The sequence below is a fragment of the Rhinichthys klamathensis genome, unplaced genomic scaffold (assembly GCF_029890125.1).
Source record: "Rhinichthys klamathensis goyatoka isolate OS25496 unplaced genomic scaffold, OSU_Roscu_1.1 h1tg000593l_1, whole genome shotgun sequence".
Lineage (NCBI taxonomy): Eukaryota > Metazoa > Chordata > Actinopteri > Cypriniformes > Leuciscidae > Rhinichthys > Rhinichthys klamathensis.
The window spans coordinates 21,616-43,230 of NW_026607050.1; positions in this window are offsets into that span (position 1 = coordinate 21,616).

Below are 21,615 nucleotides of genomic sequence, written 5' to 3' on the forward strand. Positions count from 1 at the left end.
ATTTATATAGAGACATGCCACTTACTCAATCCTCAATACAACTATATAGGGAAAACCCGTAACGCCAAAGATGGCGGTTGTATGCACATGTCCCGCCCCTCCCGCTGGAAAGCCAATCGTCTGCCTTTAACAGTCAAGCCGGGAAACATTTAAGCCTATCGTCTGGTTCCACTGACGCATGCGCACAGTTGAGGTTTGCGACAGTGGAAAATACGTTACTGTTTGAAAAGGCGGCAGATTTGATATGCAGTGTATGTGTGCGTTGTGTAAATATCAGACATCCCCAAGTGTCTACCGCATATTTATAGCGGCTCCCTGATGCCCAAAATTAGTTCAAATCTCCCGGAAACTAGAGCGAGCGAGCGAGAGCTCACACATACTGTGTTTCAAACCGTGCAGCGCGCGCACGTCAGAGGGAGAGAACCCTTGCGCATGCGTAGTAAAGTATAACCTGTGGGGGAAAAGGCGTTTTAAATCTTATTTTGGGGCAAAGTCATCAAACTTTTTCAGCGATGCTTATCATATTTTACTGCTGTTTCTATACATGCAGTTTTTATGTCCCGGTGACCAGTGAAAGTGCAGTTCTGACTCTCTGCCCATTCATTTAGATAGGAGCCTGGTCTTGTTAGTCCGAAATAGCTGCCCGGAGGCGTTGCCAAGATGGCGGCCAAGTGGCACGACTTGCCTAAAAGGACTTTGCTATTACTGACGGTCGGTGAGGTTGCGCTGTTGACGCTCGCGCAGCCTCTCGAGCAGAAATCTACACAAATGAGCGTGCACACACACTCAGTTAACGACATACTGAATATAAATGTGGAGTTTTTATATTATTAACATATGTTAAGCAACCTCAATTATTTTTCCTGAACACCATCACGATTGAAAATGTGACATTGATTTCCTACAACAGTTCAATAAACAGTTAAAATTAAGTCACTTACATTTTAGATGCAATATTGGCTGTTTTTTGTTCTGTTTCAGCAGCGAAAATAGTTCCAAACAAAAATCACAGCAGAACCACGCATCTCACAGGAACACTCACTGTTTTCATTACTGAATGATTCAGCATTTTGAACGAATCGATTGAGTCAAAGATTCAATGACCCATTCATAAACATCTGTCTCATTCTTGAATGAATCAGCCGTTTGAACAAATCGTTTGAATGAATGAATCAATGACTCACTCATAATGATGGTCGCCTGCCGCCACCTACTGGCGGTTTAGTGTTATGTTTAAAAGTAGATCATTCTTTCCAACGTTTCTTATTTGTAACTTTAAATCAAGTTCATAACATTATTTTATGCAATTGTAATTTTTCAGTGACCCCCTATATTTAAATCGGCATATTACAATATGGCGATTTAAATATCACTGATGAGAATATTGTTTCAGAATAAATTAATAAAAAAAATAAAAAAATCCGGACGAGAAACTTTTTTACTCGGACAAGTGATCACTTCATTCGAATGACAGATTTACTTGTCCAAAGGACAAGCGTATGAAAAGGCTTAATTTCGAGCCCTGCCTATAGCAATGTCATCAGGATACACATACACCGGTAGGCAGTGGCCCACCTTACCGGGTGACCACGTCGTGGTCCACCAGAATTTATAGTTTACCCACCTCTTTTTTTACCACTACACCTCTGTTTACAACGGATGCCATTGAAAACACGGTAAGTCTGTCTATCCCTCCAACGCTATCTCACGACCAATTCGTACGAGGTGGCTAATTCCTTTCCTAATTTGTCTAAACCCCAGTGATGGGTAGGTTTAGGGGCGGGGTCAGGGTTAGGTCATTTGTATGAATTCATACGTATTGGGCAACTCGTAAAATATGTACGATTCAGCAAAAATCGTACGAATTCGTTCTTGGAGGTCGTATGAACTCGTACGAATTAGTCACCTCGTAAAATACGTACTAATTGTCGTGAGATCGGGTTGATCCCTGACGGTGCGGAACCACTTGTCCGTCCGACACTTCTGTTGCGCCGCACTCCACTTTATTCCTATGGGTGACGTCAAGTGACTTTAACGCGCCCGCAAAGCATCCCGGGAAGGCGCGTCAAAAAGCTGGCCGATGCCCATTTTTATGCAAATGAATCCGTTGAACGCGACGCGACTATCCAATAGAAGTAGAGCACATGGAGACTGGGGTAAGTCTCTCGTGGGTCCCATTTGTTCTAGACGTCCTACTACAAAAACCACGCACATAGCGGTAAACTTGAGGAACGCCCATCAACATACAAATTAGGGGAGGCGTGGCAACACCACGCTTCAATAGTGTCGCAAAAGTGGATCCGTACCGTCCAAGGGGGTAATCCACCAGCCGGAAACTGAAGTCTCCCCGGGGGCCGCCATTGGCTAGCAAGCCTTCACCTGCTGTTAGCATTCCATTGACTCCCATTCATTTTGGCGTCACTTTGACAGCGAATAACTTTACATCGGAGGCGTTTAAAGACTCCATTTGTCCATTGTTTAATTCTAAAGAAACACTACAATGTATAAAAGGCTCCATTACCTTGTATCTTACGTTATGGCCCCGTAGAAGCAGTTTTTTTGTAAAAAATAGGCTAACGATTGCGTCTTAACCACGCAACTCTCTGTCGCACAGTAGAGAAATGACCGTACAGACAGGAGGAGAAGCTTGCGGGCAATCAGGTGGACATAAAGTCAAGGGAGAAGCCCATAGAGAGTCATAAAGTTGCTCCTGCTGCGAGCTCATGGACAACTAATACTCACGATCTCTGGCTCTGCAAGATTTGGAAGGGAATGATTCAGATTCCTCTTGGAACAGCTACTAGAAGACGTACAACTGTCAGACAGGTTGCTCACGTCACATGAGTGAGTGCTTCTAATTGACTTCACTTTTCTCCGTTGAAGTCTATGGGGTCGCTGTGTCCATTTCTTTTACTGTCTATGGTACCGTCACCGCTTAGCTTTGAAACCTGTCATGCGGCGCTGCTCTGAATAAGGTCTATAACAACAAACCTAACTGGTCCTTTCATGTCATGTGACTTAAAGGGATAGTTCAACCTAAAGGAAAATGAGTAAATTATACAAAGGGAGACAAGCTAGATAGATGTTCGTGTTAGTTTTTCTACTCAACTTTTAAATCAAATTTTAATATTTATAATTTGTAAGGATTATTATTATTATTAAAAGTAGGCTACTAGTATTTAATTAGATTATCACCACACCTTTAACATTGACAACATCAAACAATTAACAGAAAGAACTGATGACTTAAATACAGAGAAGGAATGATCAACAGAACAAGAGACTTAACGAAAAGGAAAAATGGTGTCAGGAAAAACTAAACAGACCATGACCATGAAACTAAACAGAACAAGATACAGAAAATAAACATGACATAATCGTGAAAACTTTTCGTGAAATCGTTTTTTGCTCATCATTTGAATTTCCTATTGCATTGTGTTTTAGGGTTAAAGAAACCGTCCGTAAACTTAATGAATAATGTCCTGGCAAAAACGTACCTGTATTTTTTCCATTTTTTTTCTACAGATTTTCTTATATACATTTTTGTGCTGTCAATCGATTATTTTTTTTCTGTAATTAATCATGATTAAGCTCACCTAACATTAAAGTTTTTAATATTTACAGTATATTTTAAATATTTGTTAAATTGCATCTTTTTACTGTACTATGGATTAAGGCCAGTATCACTAATACTAATACTGATGTGTCTATTAAATGGATTTTAGACATTAATTAGCCATTCAACATTACAGTATAGTTGAAAACTATCATTTTGACATTTAATAGTTTAAAAAATAAAAATAAAACAATGTTTAATTTAAGTAAACTTAAAACAGTCTTCACATAAACCCATTGTAATAAATGCCACATTTAGCTGTGCCTTAACATATCAGTCGGGTCAGTTCAGAATTGTAGCTGTTCTGCTAAAATGCACAAAAAAGTTATTGTTTTTGTTGTTTTTGATCTTGTAAACAGCGCTTTAAGATTTTCAGGTAGGTCTAACAGGTACAGAAATTGAATAATTTCTTGAATGATTTCTGTATCTGTGCAGTTAATAAGCACTGTATAAATTATAGGCAAAATTTCTCTTTGTCTTTTGTTCTTTGATTTACATTAATGACACACAGCAGAAGGTTTTTAGTGTTTTGATCGATTGGATCAAGTAGATGAGAGAGACACATACCCGTTTACACTTGGTGTTTAAATCCATCTCGTTTCTCCCCTTTCGACCACTTCTGTCCTGGTTTCTTCAAGAGGAGGCTCAATGGGCGGGTACTTGAGGTGCATATTTTTTTATTATTTTTCTGTTGTTGTTGAATATCACATTTGATATATCAAGCTTTCTTGGCTCATGTAGTATGATATAGTGAAAATATGGAGCTCATTAGAGGACAAAAAGTTTTTTCAGAGCCCCAAAATGAGCAAAAATATGCAATTTAGTGTTCTTGCTGATATTTATATGGACAAAAAGTAAGAATAAATTATGATAGCTTGTAATGTAAATCAATGAGATATTTATAACAGTATAAAGTATGGCATAATATTATAAGTATAAAAGTATAAGCAGACTACTTATATAAAATGCATATAAATATCAGTCGTCACTCTCCCAATAATATGTCTTAGCAAAATGATATTGAAATACATAGTTTTATGATCAAATCTATACAATACAATGATGATTAAGAGATACAAATAAATGTTCCTCAAAAGCCTGATGTATTGAGAAAAAAAAAAGATTCATTGATATAATCAAGTAAACCAAAGTCGCTTCAGGCCAGTAAGTTTTCATCTTGAAATAGTATTAACGATATTATAAACAATAAAAAAAAGTAATTCTTATGTTTACTTAGGCTTATTTACTTAAGTCAGTAAATATTTCACAGCAAAAAGACACATGTACCACATTTTCAGAATGATACAAAAGGCTTTTTATTTGCCGAAAAACAATAAACTATCAATCAGACGACAAATGGAATGTAGCTTGTGTACAACATATTTTACAGCAACGTTTTGATCACATTGTTAATTTAAAAGGCCTTAGAAATTTGTGTAACAAATATGATACTTTACAGGGTTAAATAGGAGGTTAATTTGGACAAACTCAGTCACGCACCTCTTCTACAGTATAGAGAGAGCCCCTTTTGATGTATAAATCCATTTGTGTGCCTCTTGACTTTTAACATTGATTGACCAGTCACTTAACACAGGTCAGTAACCTCACACCTTAAGCACTTAACCTCATCACCTCAAGTGACCTCAACAAACCCCAAGTCACTGACCTTAGCTTTGTTGTGTCTCACACTTTTAGAGAAAACAAACAAATGCATATTGGCCTATGCAGACACACATACACACACACATGCTCTCCACTATACATTCTCACCCTCCTTGCATGTCCTCACTCCCCAAAGCCTGCAAGATTTATTGCCTTTTAAATGAGCTGCCATTGAATTAAACAACAATGCTGAGAAAATGCTAGTTGGCATCCTTCACCTGGCCTGCGTTCTGCTTAAAATAGCTGGTGATAATTGTAACGACCCAGTCGTCCTCTGCCCGCCCATTGCAAAGGCACAGAGGGTCTCACGTGCGCTTGGTGTGTGAGTGTGTTTGCCGGTTGTTCCTGACACCTCCTTGGCAGGGATTCCGGCTGAAGAGGACGAGATGGATGCTGTTTACTAAGAACGCAGTCGTCTTTCAGCACACTTCTTATAAGAGCAGATGCTTAATGTTGTGTGTGTTTTTAAACTGCATCCAAAATGTCAATGAGTGAGACAGACAAACAAAATCTGAGCTGAAGTCAACATGAAAGAACACCTGCAACCCATTTCAATTCTGTAATGTGACCTATTTCCATATGAAACGGACAAAGATTGTCCTGTTCTAATTTGTTTCTATCGGAAATTGATTGAATAGTGAAAACTGGACGTTCCATACACCTGTCAGAAGTTAGTTTCTTTGTGTTCTAGTTTTGTTTGTTCCTGTTTTCCTGTTCCAAGGCATTGTTAGTTTCCTAATCTACTGATTATGCCCTGGTTTGTTTCCAAATTACCCATTAGTTTCAACTGTATTTGATTTCCTTAGTTTTCTCCCTGTATTCATAGCCCTGTGTTTCCTTTGCTCATTGTCAGTTCTTGGCTACACTTATGTGCTTTGTGTTGGAAAGTTTTGCTCCTGAAATCTGCATTCATTTTGAATTCCCCTTCGTCTTTGTGCAATCGATTTAGCCACCGTTAAAGAAGAACTGACCCAAGAAAGGATTTAAAAGAATAAGGAAATATGGATTTATTGGTTGTCCGATTGGTCTGCTTAAAGCAGAAAAATCTAGCCCTTGAATTGCTGTTGAGTTGGGGATCGTCATGTAGTACCTAGAAACCTATATAAATGTAACAAAGTATTATTAAATTATTATTATTACCTCATGGCAAAGAACTCACTAAGGACTCACTAATTCTCACTGAGAATTAGAATTGTTGCTCTCCACAAAGTTGACCTAGGCTATAAGAAGACTGGTAACACCCTGAAACTGAGTTACAGTACAGGCCAGGGTCATACAGAGGTTTTCCAAGACGGGTTCCACTCGGAACAGGTCTCGCGAGGGTCAATCAAATAAGTTGAGTCCTTGTGCTGTGCGTCAGGTGCAGAAGCTGGCTTAAAAAAAAACAGACGCATGAGTGCTGCCAGCATTGCTTTAGAGGTTGCAGAAGCGGAAGGTCAGCTTGTCAGTGCTCAGACCATACGCCACGCACTGCAGCAAGTCAGTTTGCATGGCCGTCGTCCCAGAAGGAAGCCTCTTCTGAAGCTGGCTCACAAGAAAGCCCGCAAACCAACCCGATCACACTAAATGCGTCTCTATAGCACGCAGTGTGTTTATCGTGTAATTTATACGCGAAAAGAGTTTTTACGTGCATAGGATACGCATGGGTTGGTTAGGGTAGGTTTAGTAGTGGTGTGGGGTGCGTGTGTATTATACGTTTGAGTAGAATTAGTGGTGTGGGGTGCGTGTGTATTATACGTTTTGAGTAGAATTAGTGGTGTCGGGTGCGTGTATTACACGCAAATGAACTGCGTATCAAATGCACGCGAAAACTGCGTATCATATGCACGTAAAAAACTCATTTTCGCGTATAAATTGCACAATATTACCAGCCCGTTCTCATCCTTTGGCGTCATACATGTGACGCTTTGTACATTTCGTCGAAATCTTACGCACATGGCATCCTTTAGCATCAATATGAGACGCAGAACCCAAGGCGTCATACAGGTGATGCTCGTCTAAATCCGACGCACATGGCATCGTTTAGCGTCAATACGAGACGCAGATCCCAAGGCGTCATAACCGTACCCTACCCCAGACCTAAACCTACCCATAACAGTGCGTGTTATATTGACGCTAAAGGATGCCATGTGCGTAAGATTTTCGACGAAATGTCATATGGCGTCACCTATATGACGCCAAAGGATGAGAATGCGTTGAAATTACACAAGAGCGTGCTATAGAGACGCATTTACGTGAGAACAGGCTGCGCAAACAGTTTGCTAAAAGCAACCTGTCCAAGAGTATGACTTCCTGGAACCATGTCCTGTGATCTGATGAGACTAAGATAAACTTGTTTGGCTCAGATGGTGTCCAGTATGTGTGGCGACGCCCTGGTAAGGAGTACCAAGAAAATTGTGTCTTGCCTACAGTCAAGCATGGTGGTGGTAGCATCATGGTTTGGGGCTGCATGAGTGCTGCTGGTACTGGGGAGCTGAGCTTCATTGAGGGAAACATGGATTCCAACATGTACTGTGACATTCTGAAGCAGAACATGATGCCCTCACTTCAGAAACTGGGCCGAACGGCATGATAACGACCCCAAACACACTGCCAAGATGACAACTGCCTTGCTGAGGAAGGTGAAGGTGATGGAGTGGCCAAGTATGTCTCCAGACCTGGACCTTATTGAGCACCTGTGGGGCGTCCTCAAGCAGAAGGTGGGGAAGTGCCATATGTCTAACATCCAGCAGCTCCGTGATATCATTATGGAGGAGTGGAAAAGGATCCCAGCAACAACCTGTGCAGCTCTGGTGAACTCCATGCCTAGGAGGATTAAGGCAGTGCTAGATAACAATGGTGCTGCTCACGCAAAATATTGACACTTTGGTCACAGTTTTGACATTTTCACTTAGGGTGTACTCACTTTTGTTGCCAGCTATTTTGACAATAATGGCTGTATGTTGAGTTATTTTCAGAGGACAGTAAATATATAATGCTATACAAGCAGCACATTGACTACTCTAAAATCTATCCAAGTTTAATTTCTATGTATTGTCCCTTGAGAAGATATACTAAAATGTTTGCTGAAATGTGAGGGGTGTACCGTAAAGCCCTATTCGGACGGGATTAGTTTAACATGGAGAGGTGGGGTAAAGTCATTATTACCAGAGCTTCTCTGTGATTTTAGTCCTGTCCGAATGTGCCATCTCAGTAATCATTACAGACAATAGCCCTATTCGCACGGTATTAGTATTATCTGGGGACCTCGTGTGAATTAGAAATTACCCCCCCCCCCCCCCTTCTGAATTTCGTGTGGCGTATTCGCACGGGATAAGCGAAGCCTATAATTTTAGTCGAATTTACTGACTTATCCCCCGGATATGATATCAATAGGCTATTGCTTGGAAATGTCTTGTCGTTATTACAGGTCTAGCTGTATGATATATCATAAACAGAAGAATGTTCCTTACAGCATGCTGCTATACATGGCATCCATCTCCATCTAATCATTATTTTTGTTGTTGCTCTTCTGATGGTTTTCAGCTTTCTCTTTCTGCAAATTGTATAGTTGTATATGTGGCAGGGTGGGTTTGACCCCGCCCTATTATTTGTGGTTGTCACGTGAGTGATGTGTGTGACAGCCTATTGGCAGCCGTACCTGGCCTATTTAAGGTGGAGTTCAGGCCACCTGGGTATGCGTCATTGTCACGATCGCTTCTGTGTGGGTGCGCGCGCAGCTCTGCGGGAGCCAGGTTATGGCTGGGATCGGTGCAACCTTGCTTTTGGGTGCAGGCTGTCTTTTACTACAGCTGAGGTGTGTGATCCGATGGAACACCTGTGCATTTGTGGTTTGCCTATGGTGAACGAAGCTGTGAGTCACCTGAATATTTTGTGGGTCTAGCGATCCACTACTGGTGCGTCAATCCGCTTGTGAGCGGTTCGTCTCTGTGGACTGCGGGGCAAATGCGCCCTAGACAATGCTGTTAGACTGCACTGTTTGTTCTGCTGCCATTTTAACCTACGGTGTGATCGTTTCCTGTTTGTTTTATATTTGTAGCTCTATGTTAATTCTGGTGGCTTAGGTGAAGAGCGGCTAGTCTCAGAGTCGTCACCTAAAGTTTGACGTGCCAGTAAATATGTACATTAGCCCCACTTTTTGTAATATTGCCACCAGCAGTCTGTTAACTGTTTTTTTATTTGTTTTCTGTGATTTCATCTGTTTACTCTGTCCAAACAGTAGTTTTCCGTTTGTATTGTTTGATTTGAAAAGTGTGTTTTGTTTTGTTTTTGTTTATAGCAGTTGGCTGCTCCACGGTGTGTCCAGGCTTGAATGGAAATGTAATGTAACGTTAGCGTTAAACTCGTTGGGTTACGCCGCCTGGTTAACTTCTGTGGCCAGTAATTGGCCGTTTTTGACCTTCCTTGTATAGGTTGAATTGTTCTTCTATAACGTGATACATGTGTCTGTGGCTAATTGTGAAATACTGTATATTATTGTGGTTTTTTTTGTGTTTCTTTCAGGAGCTGAAGGCCCCCGGTGTAGGGAAGCTAGCTGTATTTGCCCTTTTTGGTGGTGGTGTTTCCTTCACCGAGTGTTTTGCCGTTGGCACCTGCGTTCCTTCACTTAGCAAGTATGAGAGTGAGAGTGTTTGTGTGAGTAGTATTTGCGAAAGATGGATAAAAAGGCGCACAGGAAACAAAAACCTTGAAAAAATTATAAACGACCCCGCCAAATCACAGAGATCCCGATTCGCAGAGGACTAATATCATCACAGGACCTCGGTGTTCAGCGAAATATGGTAGGTCATTTGCGGGGGAATTTTTACTTTACAAATTACAGACATGGCCGATTCGCACGGGATTAAGATCACAGACAAGCTCCGCAATTATTGCAAATGACTAGAGGTCACCAGGTAATGCTAATCCCGTGCGAATAGGGCTAATGTCAGTAAAGATTACGGTGACTTTTACCTTCAGTAAAAAGGTCTGGAAAAATGACCTCAGGTAATACTAATCCCGTGCGAATAGACCCGCTGTAAATATGTACGTAAATATTTAGTAATTTCCTGTTTAAAAGTAGTTTTCCGCTGTTTTTCAAGTATGGAGACGCTTGAAAAAGCATTCAGTTGCGTTCTAGACGCTGAGACAAGTCTGTGGCAAAACTCAAGTGTTTTCCACATACCATTTAGATCAGACAGAAGATTGAAAGCACTTGTTAGAAGCACGAAACATCTTTTAGCGTTAGGTAAGTGCCTATTGCCAACACAGTCCAATCTGAAGTTAATTAATACATTGTTCGACCGGACATAACTGTTTTATATATATAAATATAGGTTATATGTGTTTGCGCACGTGATATAAGGAAGCAACGTAATACGGACATGACGACAGGGTGCGCAAATCGACTTACCCCTCCCACTTCTGCTAGTTTTACTGAGATATCTTATTCCGTGCGAATTGGCCATTAAAATTGCAGACGTCCTGTGGTAAAATTACATTACTCCATCTACCCTTCTAAAGTTAATTCCGTCCGAATAGGGCTTAAGTATGAAGTAATGAGTTTAGGTATAAGGGAGCAGAGCCAGTGGTTTTTCTGTAGGCAAACGTCAGTGACTTGAATTTGATGCGAGCGGCAATTGGCAACCAGTGCAATTTTGTGAGGAGAGGAGTGACTTGCGCTCTCTTCGGCTCAATAAAAACCACTCTAGCTGCAGCATTCTGGATCAGTGTGTTGATGAATAGTGTACATTAAGACCACAATGTAGATATTATATTGGTTGTAATGTTGACATTTAAGTCGCAGTGAAATAGAACCTTTCTTCTGTATTTAGATGTACTTACGAGTGTGTCATTATTGAAAAGAAAAAATGTAGGACAAGGTCTAGGTTCTATGCATAGGTTGTTGATTGGATTTTGAGAAGAAAAAATCAAATGTATGCACCAATTAATTGTTCACAATAAGATCTCTAAAATGCATTTAGAAAATAGGGTGAATTTTCATTTCATGCTGACTTTAAAACTCCAAAACATTGCTGGTGCTTTTAGCATCTTACCACTGAGGTTACACATTTCTTTAACTAGAGAAATACAGTGAATGTATTGATCTGATATCTAGGCTCCAACATAGAGCTCCAAAATCAATACCATATATCATTTTCACTTTGAAAATAGATAAAATGGGTCTTCATATACTGTGACCAATGCAGAGACCAGAAGAATCTGTGCAAAGATACTTAATACTTTTTCCATTCCGTTTTAATGACAAATGCAATGTGTTCATGTTTGCTTACTGTAATACACATATCAATGCAGCAAGAAATGTGATCATTGATTGCTGTTTGACACCAGTGAGGATTATAACATTATAGTATTTATAGCACCATAAGACAGTGAGGCATTTCCCAAATGCCCAGCCCTTTATGTCAGAATCGAATTTCAGCCTATTTTCTCAGTGAATTTCAGCTGCAGCAGCGCTAAATTTCTCCACTGTATAATTAATCCACGTCAGGTAAAATAGCTGATGTATAAAGTGCCTTTGATGATGCAATGGTTCAATGCCCTCCAACCCATACCATCCAGTGCATTGTTTGGCTCTGAAAGTGAAATATGTCAGCCCCAAGGAAGCCATTTCTTTACTGCTTTCATGTCTCTAATGTACACTAAAGAAGCACAATGTTGGTTCTCTGAAGTAGGGCGCCTCTGATTGGCTTACAGCAAGACATTTTAAATGCACTATATATGGTAAAAAGAACAGACAAATATAATCCACAATATAATCCTCATGTCAGTCTTTGAGAAATACTAAGTTGTTCTTGACCAAGAGATAAGAGTTTATCTATTAATCAGGGCATTTACTCTTTTAATGGTTGAACATTGGGATTTACAGGAGGCACATTCTTATTTTCATGCACGCGCACACACGCAAATCTGTCTTACTTTAAAGAAATTATTCATCCTCCCAGCAATTTTCAAACTGTCTCACTGATGCTGTCGTGTGGAGCCATGCTGCTTCTTTGAGGATTGAAGTATTGACCGTCCAGATGAATCATTTACGGTAAAAGAGATTCACATTCAGTCAATTCCACCAACAGCTGTACGTTTTGACAAGTGTGCCAGAAGCAGGGATAAAAATGTAAACATGAGATGGAAGTGTGTCCTAGACTCCAATTTTTCAGGAGTTGGATATTTCTTTATGCGGGTACTGACTGCACGATTTAAAAACAACAACAAAATCTACAAAAATGGCATTTGCTCACTCACTCTCGCTCTTTCCTTAAACCTACACAGCCACATGCTCTCAGATTATGCTTCTAATGACTCATACCTCTCAAGACAATATTAAGGCCGTCAAAATTAACGTATGCGATTCATTTTTTCAGCTTGACGTGTAACAAATATTTAACGCAATTTAAATCCATTCCTTTGGCTGCGCTACAATATATCATCACAATATCATTCATTCAAGTGCTATTAAACCATTTAAGTGTTATAAGATGTGAAAAAGAACTCAAATCTGTTCTGGCGCGCTGTCTGTGAATCGTCTCTCTGTGAACAAACACCCGAAGCGCACACACAGAATGCCGCCAGCTGTGCATTGAGTTCTCTTTTGCGCTTGAATGGACAAAAACACACAAAAGTATCCTCATAAGCAGAGTCATAAATGAGTTAAAAAGTGTTAAATGAATGAAAATAGTTATGTAGAAAATAGGATGCATGTGTCAGTCCCCGTTTACACTTGGTATTAAGGTTTTGGTCGATCGGATCACAAGTTGACGACGCTAAATACAGGTGTAAACGGGGTGTAAAACATTTTGAGCTTGTCCACTTTCGACCACTTCCAGAGGTTGTCAAAAACGCATTAGACCAAATTGCTTTCGTAGTGTAGACACTCGTGTGGTTGAATGAGTTCGAACAGCCACAAAAGATCGTCTGCTCTCCGCATACTGACCTAAAGAAGTAAACGTTATGGGAAGTGCGTTAGCCAACTTGTTGGCCGAAGACCCAAGTTTGGTTTGAAGACGAAAAACGTAAAGCACAGTGTTCTCTCATCATTCCTAATTTATAAGCCCGGGACACACCAAGCTGACGTCAAAGAACTAGCGGTGACGAAAGCTGACTGTGTTGTCATCTCTTGTCGGCTGCGTCTCACTAAAAACCTGCGCTTGAACACACCAAAAGGACTAAAGGCGACTGTCAACTAGCATGTGCGTTCTGCGCCTGCGTGCAAGTAAATATCTGTCTATATCAGCAGGTATCAATAGTCTATTTTTATCATTCAAAAAGGGAAACCACATCTAAGACTGCAGATATACAAACCAAAAACCAAAGGTGGACAAAGTACACAACTCATTTACTTGAGTGAAAGTACAGATACTACTGGTCAAATATTACTCCGTTACAAGTAAAAGTTGTAAAGACTGACAACAAACTTCTAGAGTAGTACAAATAGGTTCTGTACTCATAAAACGAGGCATTGGAAACTTTGTAAGTACATCAGGAGTTTATTTAAATAACACTTGCCTGATGGCTTGTGCTACCGCTAACTAAGACGTCGAGGTCCCTTCCGTGATTTGGGAAAAGCCCATAAAAGTCCTGGCAGAAAGCGATGCATAAGGATGTAGTGTAACGGCACCCAGTTCCAGGAATGCACTAATATTTTGTTGGTAGTACCAGTTTGCAACAATTATAAGTTAACACTAAGTTGTCAACACTTTGGAAAATTCACTAGCTTTTTCCTTACACTTGTGAGTTTTGCAAAGGACTTTTACGGGCTTTTCCCAAATCACGGAAGTGACCTCGACGACCGGGTTAGCGGTAGCACAAGCCATCAGGCAAGTGTTATTTAAATAAACTCTCGATGTACTTACAAACAAACTTAATGCCTCGTTTTATGAGTACAGAACCTATTTGTACTACTGTAGAAGTTTGGTACCATTCCGGGCATTATTAGTGGGGTAATTTACGAGATACAAACTTGGACCCATTAGCGCCTGCACTAAGCCATTCGACTGATATCTCTAAATAAGCTCTAACTTTAATAATGTTCGACCAAGGGAAAAAAAGGCTTTTGGGAGGGGTGTTTGGCTCGAAGTCATGGTGCAAAGGAGCCTAGGTTGAATTTACTTTGAACCATCCCTTTAAGTACAGTACTCAAGTAAATGTACTTCGTTACTGTCCACCTCTGCCAAAAACAGCCCGACATTGCCCGATGGCCAACCGTCGACTTGGTGTGTCCCGGCCTTAAAGGGATACTCCACTTTTTTTGGAAATAGGCTCATTTTACAACTCCCCCAGAGTTAAACTGTTGAGTTTTACCGTTTTTTGAATCCATTCAGCCGATTTCCGGTTCTGGCGGTACCACTTTTAGCATAGCTTAGCATACATCATTGAAGTGGACAAGACCATTAGGAGTTCTCACGCCTGACGCAGCGCCTGAAAATAGCCCCCAGCTCTATTGACGGAAGGTAGCCTATTTTCAGGCGCTGCGTCATATCATTACGCCTGCTGCACTCATGGTACGGCAGTAAAGTTTCTTGATTATTACGCAGGAATGAGAGTATAGTTCCTAGCCATATCAGCCTAGAAAATCGCAACTTTACATTTTCCGTCGGTCTTAGTGCACGATGTAACTACAGAAGAGTCAAGTTTTAAATATAAATATCGAAACACTTTGGTGATTTTTGTTTGAGAACTCCTAATGGTCTTGTCCACTTCAATGATGTATGCTAAGCTATGCTAAAAGTGGTACCGCCAGAACCGGAAATCGGCTGAATGGATTCAAAAAACGGTAAAACTCAACAGTTTAACTCTGGGGGAGTTGTAAAATGAGCCTATTTCCAAAAAAAGTGGAGTATCCCTTTAACACACTCTCCACGTTTGAGGCGGTCTTGTGACTTTCAGAGCAGAAACGAAAGCTGTTGCTCGTGTTTTTCCATCGTCTCCTTTCGAGTTCAAATGTAAATTGCGTAAGCTTATTTAGTTTATTAGATCAAAAGATCTAAAACAAAATGCCCGTATATTTACAACACAGAATTCCCTTTGAAAACTGATTTGAAATGCAGCTGTTTGAGACAACTACAGAGCCTGTGAAATGATTTGAGTATAGATCCCTGTTTATTTGTGCCGATGTTCTCAGAAGCAGTCTGTCGGATGTCTCCTGGGTTTCATGTACATGTTTGCGGAAAAAAAGCCTCAGTCAAGTTCAGCTGTCAAACATTCTCCCTTCAGCGTGACTGTGGTCAGATGAGGGAAAGAAAATGCTTTCAGAAAAAGCTTTCAATATTTCAACCTGTTCAAATTAACTAAAAAAACGATGTTTTGAAGCAGTCAAAAGAAGAAGAAAAATTGCATTACAATTAGATAGCATGAAAAATTCCAATAGTTTGCATGTTAAAAACTATAAAAATGCAAAGTGCACTTATTGTCATCAAATAGGGTATTGATTTTACAGTATGTTACAGTATCTTCAGTGTTTTAAAGCTGTTTGTACACAAAATAATTGTCTGATATTTTGAATTTTAATATGCTAAAATATAATTAAAACTTTTAAATGTAATACATATATATATACATTAGATCTAAATGTGGAATTGTACATATGTTAAAACATAAAAAATGCCTAAACTAAATCTGTTCATCATATTAAGCAACCATGTCTCTTCAGAAGACTTGGATTAAACTGCTAGATTCATATGGATTTATTTTACAATCTCTTTATGAACATTTTGAATAGACTTTCAATGGAAGGACTGAAATGTCTCAGATTTCATTAAAAATATCTTCATTTGTGTTTTGAAGATGAATGAAAGTCTAATGGGTTTGGAACGACATGAGGGTGAATAATATGATGACAGAATTTTCATTTTTGGGAGAACTATCCCTTTAAGTGTTAAACAGGACAGAAATTAATATGCTGTACACACTACACTTGAAGAAATAACTCAAGGCACAAGCTGACTGCATCATCCACAGGTTTTACCATGTTGTCTTGTTGATTTAATTCGGTTTGCTGTTGGCTGAAGAAAGAGCTAAATATTATTATTTTGTTATATTTTTTAACCAGTCTGTAGTCTTTCAGGAAGCCCATTGTCTTTTTCATTATAGGAAAATGAACATTAATTGATCACATGTAGATAAAAACATGCAATCAGACAATAACTGATTGGAAATGTTTTAAACCATTTCTACTGACTATAGGTACACTTTTTAACTACGTCAATTTATTGTAACCCAAACCTTAAAGGCCCGTACACACCGGGACGAATGTCGGCGTGCGTTATTCGCCAGCGTTTTTCAGCTCGTTTTTTGTGTTCACACCCAAGCGATTTTCGCCGACGATGAGTCGAGTGAACATGCCAATTCATTCCCTGACATTAGATGGCGCTTAATGTAAAACAGAAATAGTCCTATTTTGTAGTCGCTGTCGCATTTGTCATATAGTTCTTTATGTTCCGACAGCAACGAGACCAGCAGCTCTACTTTCATCTTGCCTTGCATCTTCCTCGTCTTATTTCTTCCCGGCAGTGTAGACGCTACTTGGCATATATCTTCTTCGCCGTTACGTATGTGTGCTCGGCAAGACCGGTTTGTGTTTGAGCGCCCCCAAGTTGTGTTTTACTGTAAGAAGCTCCAGACACGTGAGCAAAAGCGGCAATCTCATTGGTCGGATAGTTTTTGACGCGGCGCGTCAAACCCAAAAAAAAAAAACCCGAGGCGTTTTTAAAAAATGACGCTTTTACACGTGGCGTTTTTCGCGCCGGTGTACACACTGACATTGGCGCCCTTTGTTCAGTCACGAGGAGTTAAACGTCGGCGAATATCGCGCACGAAATTCGTCCCGGTTTGAACAGGCCTTAATGCTGCTGTATGTACGTTTTTGACTGTACTAAAGCATAAAAATACCATAATATGTTTGCAGATATTTAGGAAACATGCTCGTTTCTCTGAAAAACAATGATGGAGCCAGTAATTTTACTTTGGGGGAAACAACTTGAATTTGGACTACAGTACCTATTTCAACCGCTAGCTGCCAATCTCACATACTGCACCTTTAACACCTAACCGAAACCTAACAGTCTACTAATACTAAACAAACAAAACTAAACAAAGTTAGCCTATATTTAGTAGAATGTCTAAAGTGGACCATCGAAATAAAGTGTGCCCAAATGCAGTTCTTTTAAACTTTTATCAAAGAATCCTGAAAAAACTCAATTGTATCACGGTTTCCTGTTAAGCAGCACCACTTTTTTCCAACATTGGTAATAATAAGAAATGTTTCTTGAGCAGCAAATCAGCATATTACAATGATTTCTTCGAAGGACCATGTGGCTGAAGACTAGAGATGATTTAGTCTTTCAGAAAGCCGATTGGATCTTTTTCTGATTAGGAAAATTAACAATAGTTGATCACATAACCTAGAAAGAAGAATGCAGCGAGACTGATTGAAAATGTTTTAAACTGACAGTAGAGACGTTGTTACAAAAGCTTTAAATACCTAAGACCAGCTGATTTTTGTATAGTATGTTGACCTTCAATTCCACAGTGAATACATTTAGTAAAACAATTTGTTCTGCTGATTTGATAGCATGGTGTCCTCTACCGCACATGATGATATATTTTGAGAGTTTTAATGTTCTCTTTGTGCTGCTGTCTGAGCGTAAACCTTTTTGTAAAGATTATATTTAGCCTTTATATAGGAAATATAGGAAAGTTCTCCTTTTTGTTAAGCCCATAATCTCTGGGGTGAACCAGGGTTTATCACTGTTGTATTTAACATTTTTAGTAAGATTGTTTTTTTAAACGGGACGCACTGAAGTGATGAAGCCGTGTCCATGTATTTAAGTTGGCTGTTTGCATCCTTGAATATGCTTCACCCAGAATACAAACTGTCCTTGAGCCCCTCAAAGACACAGTCCTCCTCTTCACTCAACTTTTAAGAGGCTTGACAAATTTAGCTTTCGCCTGAATCAGGGGATTAGGTGGACCGTTACATGATCCGAGTTTCTGAGTGGGGTTTATGTTGTGGCTCTAAGTGTCCTTTATGCTATAGCGGTATATTTCCCACAGTTTTGTCAGAAATTTAATTAACACACTCTTAGGAAAAAAAAGGTACAAAATCTGTCACTGAGACGGCACCCTTTCAAAAGGTTCTAATATACCATTATAGGTACTAATACACTTTTGGTAACAATAGGTAATACTATGCACTCTTTAGGTACAAAGATGTACCTTTTGAAAGGGTATCGCCCCAGTGATAGCTTTTGTACCTTTTTATCTGAGAGTGCAGTTTATATTTAGGCAAAGACTTGAGATTGTGTCGTCAAAATCTCTTTGAAATATGGCTGTGGAGTCAACGTCGATTATTTGTTCAGTTAGCATGTTCGGTTCTCTACTTCTGTGGTTTACATGCATCTAATTTTCTGTGAAGTTTTTGCTCCATCATTTCATTTACTTTAAAAATTTTAATTTTCTTTCTGTTGTCTGAGTCAGCACTTCATGTACTTGCTAGGTAAGAAGTAGGGACACTTTGTTACAAATATACAACTCATCTTGATAGTGACACTCTTTGGTGAATCACACACTTGTGTCAAGGGCCCAAACAATCTCAGAAGCTTTACTTCCTAATTATAATAGAAATGAACAGCTGAAAGATATTCCTAAAATGACTTACAAGGCTGCTGACCTTTATTTCAGCACTAAATTCTTCCTCTGTGAGAATCGTGTGCATTATAGAGGGTGTTATCTTCAGCTGTTTGTTTTTGAGACCTGATGTTATAGAGTTAAGTTTAAGCCATGTGTTACATATTAATTACATATTTTAATAAGTTTTAATGTAAAACAACACCTTTTTGAAAAAAAGTTAGCTTAATTGTATGTGCACTTACTTCAAATCTTAAAAGTATATATTTAAAAAAAATCTGTAATTGGAGATAATGTAATATTATTGAAATATATCATATATATTATCTTGCAGATAATATTAATAAGAAGTTCTGAAATTTTATATAAAGATGTACTCTTTAAGTCCTACTTAAATGGCTCAAAACAGCATTTAATATAAATTTAAACTACAATACATTTCTGCCATCTGAGTTTTATTGAAAATATACATTTTACAAAATAATCTTTACTCTAAAATGACTATATAATCAAAGCTATATGTCTAACCAAGTTGTGTTCCAAATATGAAGTTCCTTTTTTGATTTTGTTTAAGCGCTGTACCAAAAATAGCCACCGGTTATACTGTAACCCACATTCCATTGAATTTTTTTATATTGAATATATTTCTGACCAAATATCTCTTCTATCACAAAATATGAAACCTTGACACTCAGACCTTTCCAACGATGTGTTTTATCAAGATTACAAAATGTTTTTGTAATATTTTGTATTTTGTACAAAAAAACATATTTTGTAATATGAAATCTGACACCGCCCATTAGGGGAGGAGCCGCTAAAAGAATTTAGATTCTTTAGAATTTTTCCATGGTAATGCAATGTAACGCGGTTCATTGTTGTGGGAAGAAGGAGGCGGGAACCTGCGAACATTCAAAGAATTTAATAATAAAAGAAATCAACAACAAAATGAAAGTAAACACAGCAACTTCTCACGGACGACTGCTGTCACATATAATAAAACAAACAAAACACAAGTTCAGGCCTGTTCCTCTCTCGATCTTCACAGTCGTCGATCCTCCTTTATGCTTCCGCTCCTCCGTGAGAGATAGCCTGCGAGACCGGTGCGTCTTACAGGTGTCGTTCATCATTAATCACGCCGTTCTCTCACGTCCCTCGACCTCGTCCTGCTCGCCACACGCAACATCAAAACGCATCGGTTTTCACAGTATGAATTTTGAGTTTGTAAGCCTTTGAATGACACCTAATTTATGATGATTACTAAAGAAATGTGATGTAAAAAAGGCGGTAAATACACTGAACAAATAATAAACGCAACACTTTTGTTTTTGCCCCCATTTTTCATGAGCTGAACTCAAAGATCTAAGTCTTTTTCTATCTACACAAAAGGCCTATTTCTCTCAAATATCCCGGTTTTCACTGTACAGGGCAGATGGCAGACAGTGTGTATGGCGTCCTTTGGGTGAGCGGTTTGTTGATGTCAACGTTGTGGATCGAGTGGCCCATGGTGGCGGTGGGGTTATGGTATGGGCAGGCGTATGTTATGGACAACGAACACAGGTGCTGACAAGGTCAAAGAACATACTGACTGGTTTTCGGACCCCCAATAGAGTAAAAGTGCACATTTTAGAGTGGCCTTTTATTGTGGCCAGCCTAAGGCACACCTGTGCAATAATCATGCTGTCTAATAAACATCTTGATATGCCACACCTGTGAGGTGGATGGATTATCTCGGCAAAGGAGAAGTGCTCAATAACACAGATTTAAACAGATTTGTGAACAATATTAGAGAGAAATATGCCTTTTGTGTACATATAAAAGTCTTAGATCTTTGAGTTCAGCTCATGAAAAATGGGGGCAAAAACAAAAGTATTCCGTTTATAATTGTGTTCAGTGTAATAAGCGTGATGGTGACAATTAAGGGGTTAAATAATATCCATATTATTTATAATATATAATAATAATATAACTATTATTTTTTACAGACATAATCGGGATCACTGGGACCCCCAACCACCAAAACATTAAAGTCAATCTCAAGAGAACGGGTTTAAATATCTGTAGTACTGGCAATGATTCTAAGAAATAAACCCTGTATGGCTTTTAACAACCCATATCAGCAGTTATAAACCCAGCCAAAAACAAAGACTTTCTAAATTGTTGTTGACAGAAAAATGAACCTTGCCACATCCAGTACTGCAGGACAGACGAACTTTGATTCCTCAAGCGGTTACAGATTGGGGCAGCAACATATTCAAAAATAGCCTCTCAGCAGGAAAAGAGAGAGAGAGATTTTGAAGATATTGTCCTCAAAGGCGAGCATTAGCTTTGAGTGAGATGGAGAGAGAGAGGTGCTGTCTCTGGTAAAATATGAAAGGCCTGCGCTTGCTGACAGCCCATGGCTTTTCTCCATAGCGCTAACACCAAGTGACTGGAATGATCCATCGCTGCTTTGTGGAGACTTGTGATATAAATGCTGAGGGCGAGATGTTGAAGATCCAAGTCCCCCCCCACATCTCTCTTCTTTTGCCAGGCGTAGGCGCCGCGTCGCACGGGGGAATTTGTTATGTGTTCTCTCGTCTCGCCGTTTCCGGGCGGGCGGCAACTCGGCCTCCCGTTCGTCCTTGTGCCTTTTTCAGTTTGACAAGTGAGTGGCCTTGGGGACTTTGGACTCCATTTTCAAATTGACCATTTGTAATCAGTTTTCAAAGGAGTGAAGG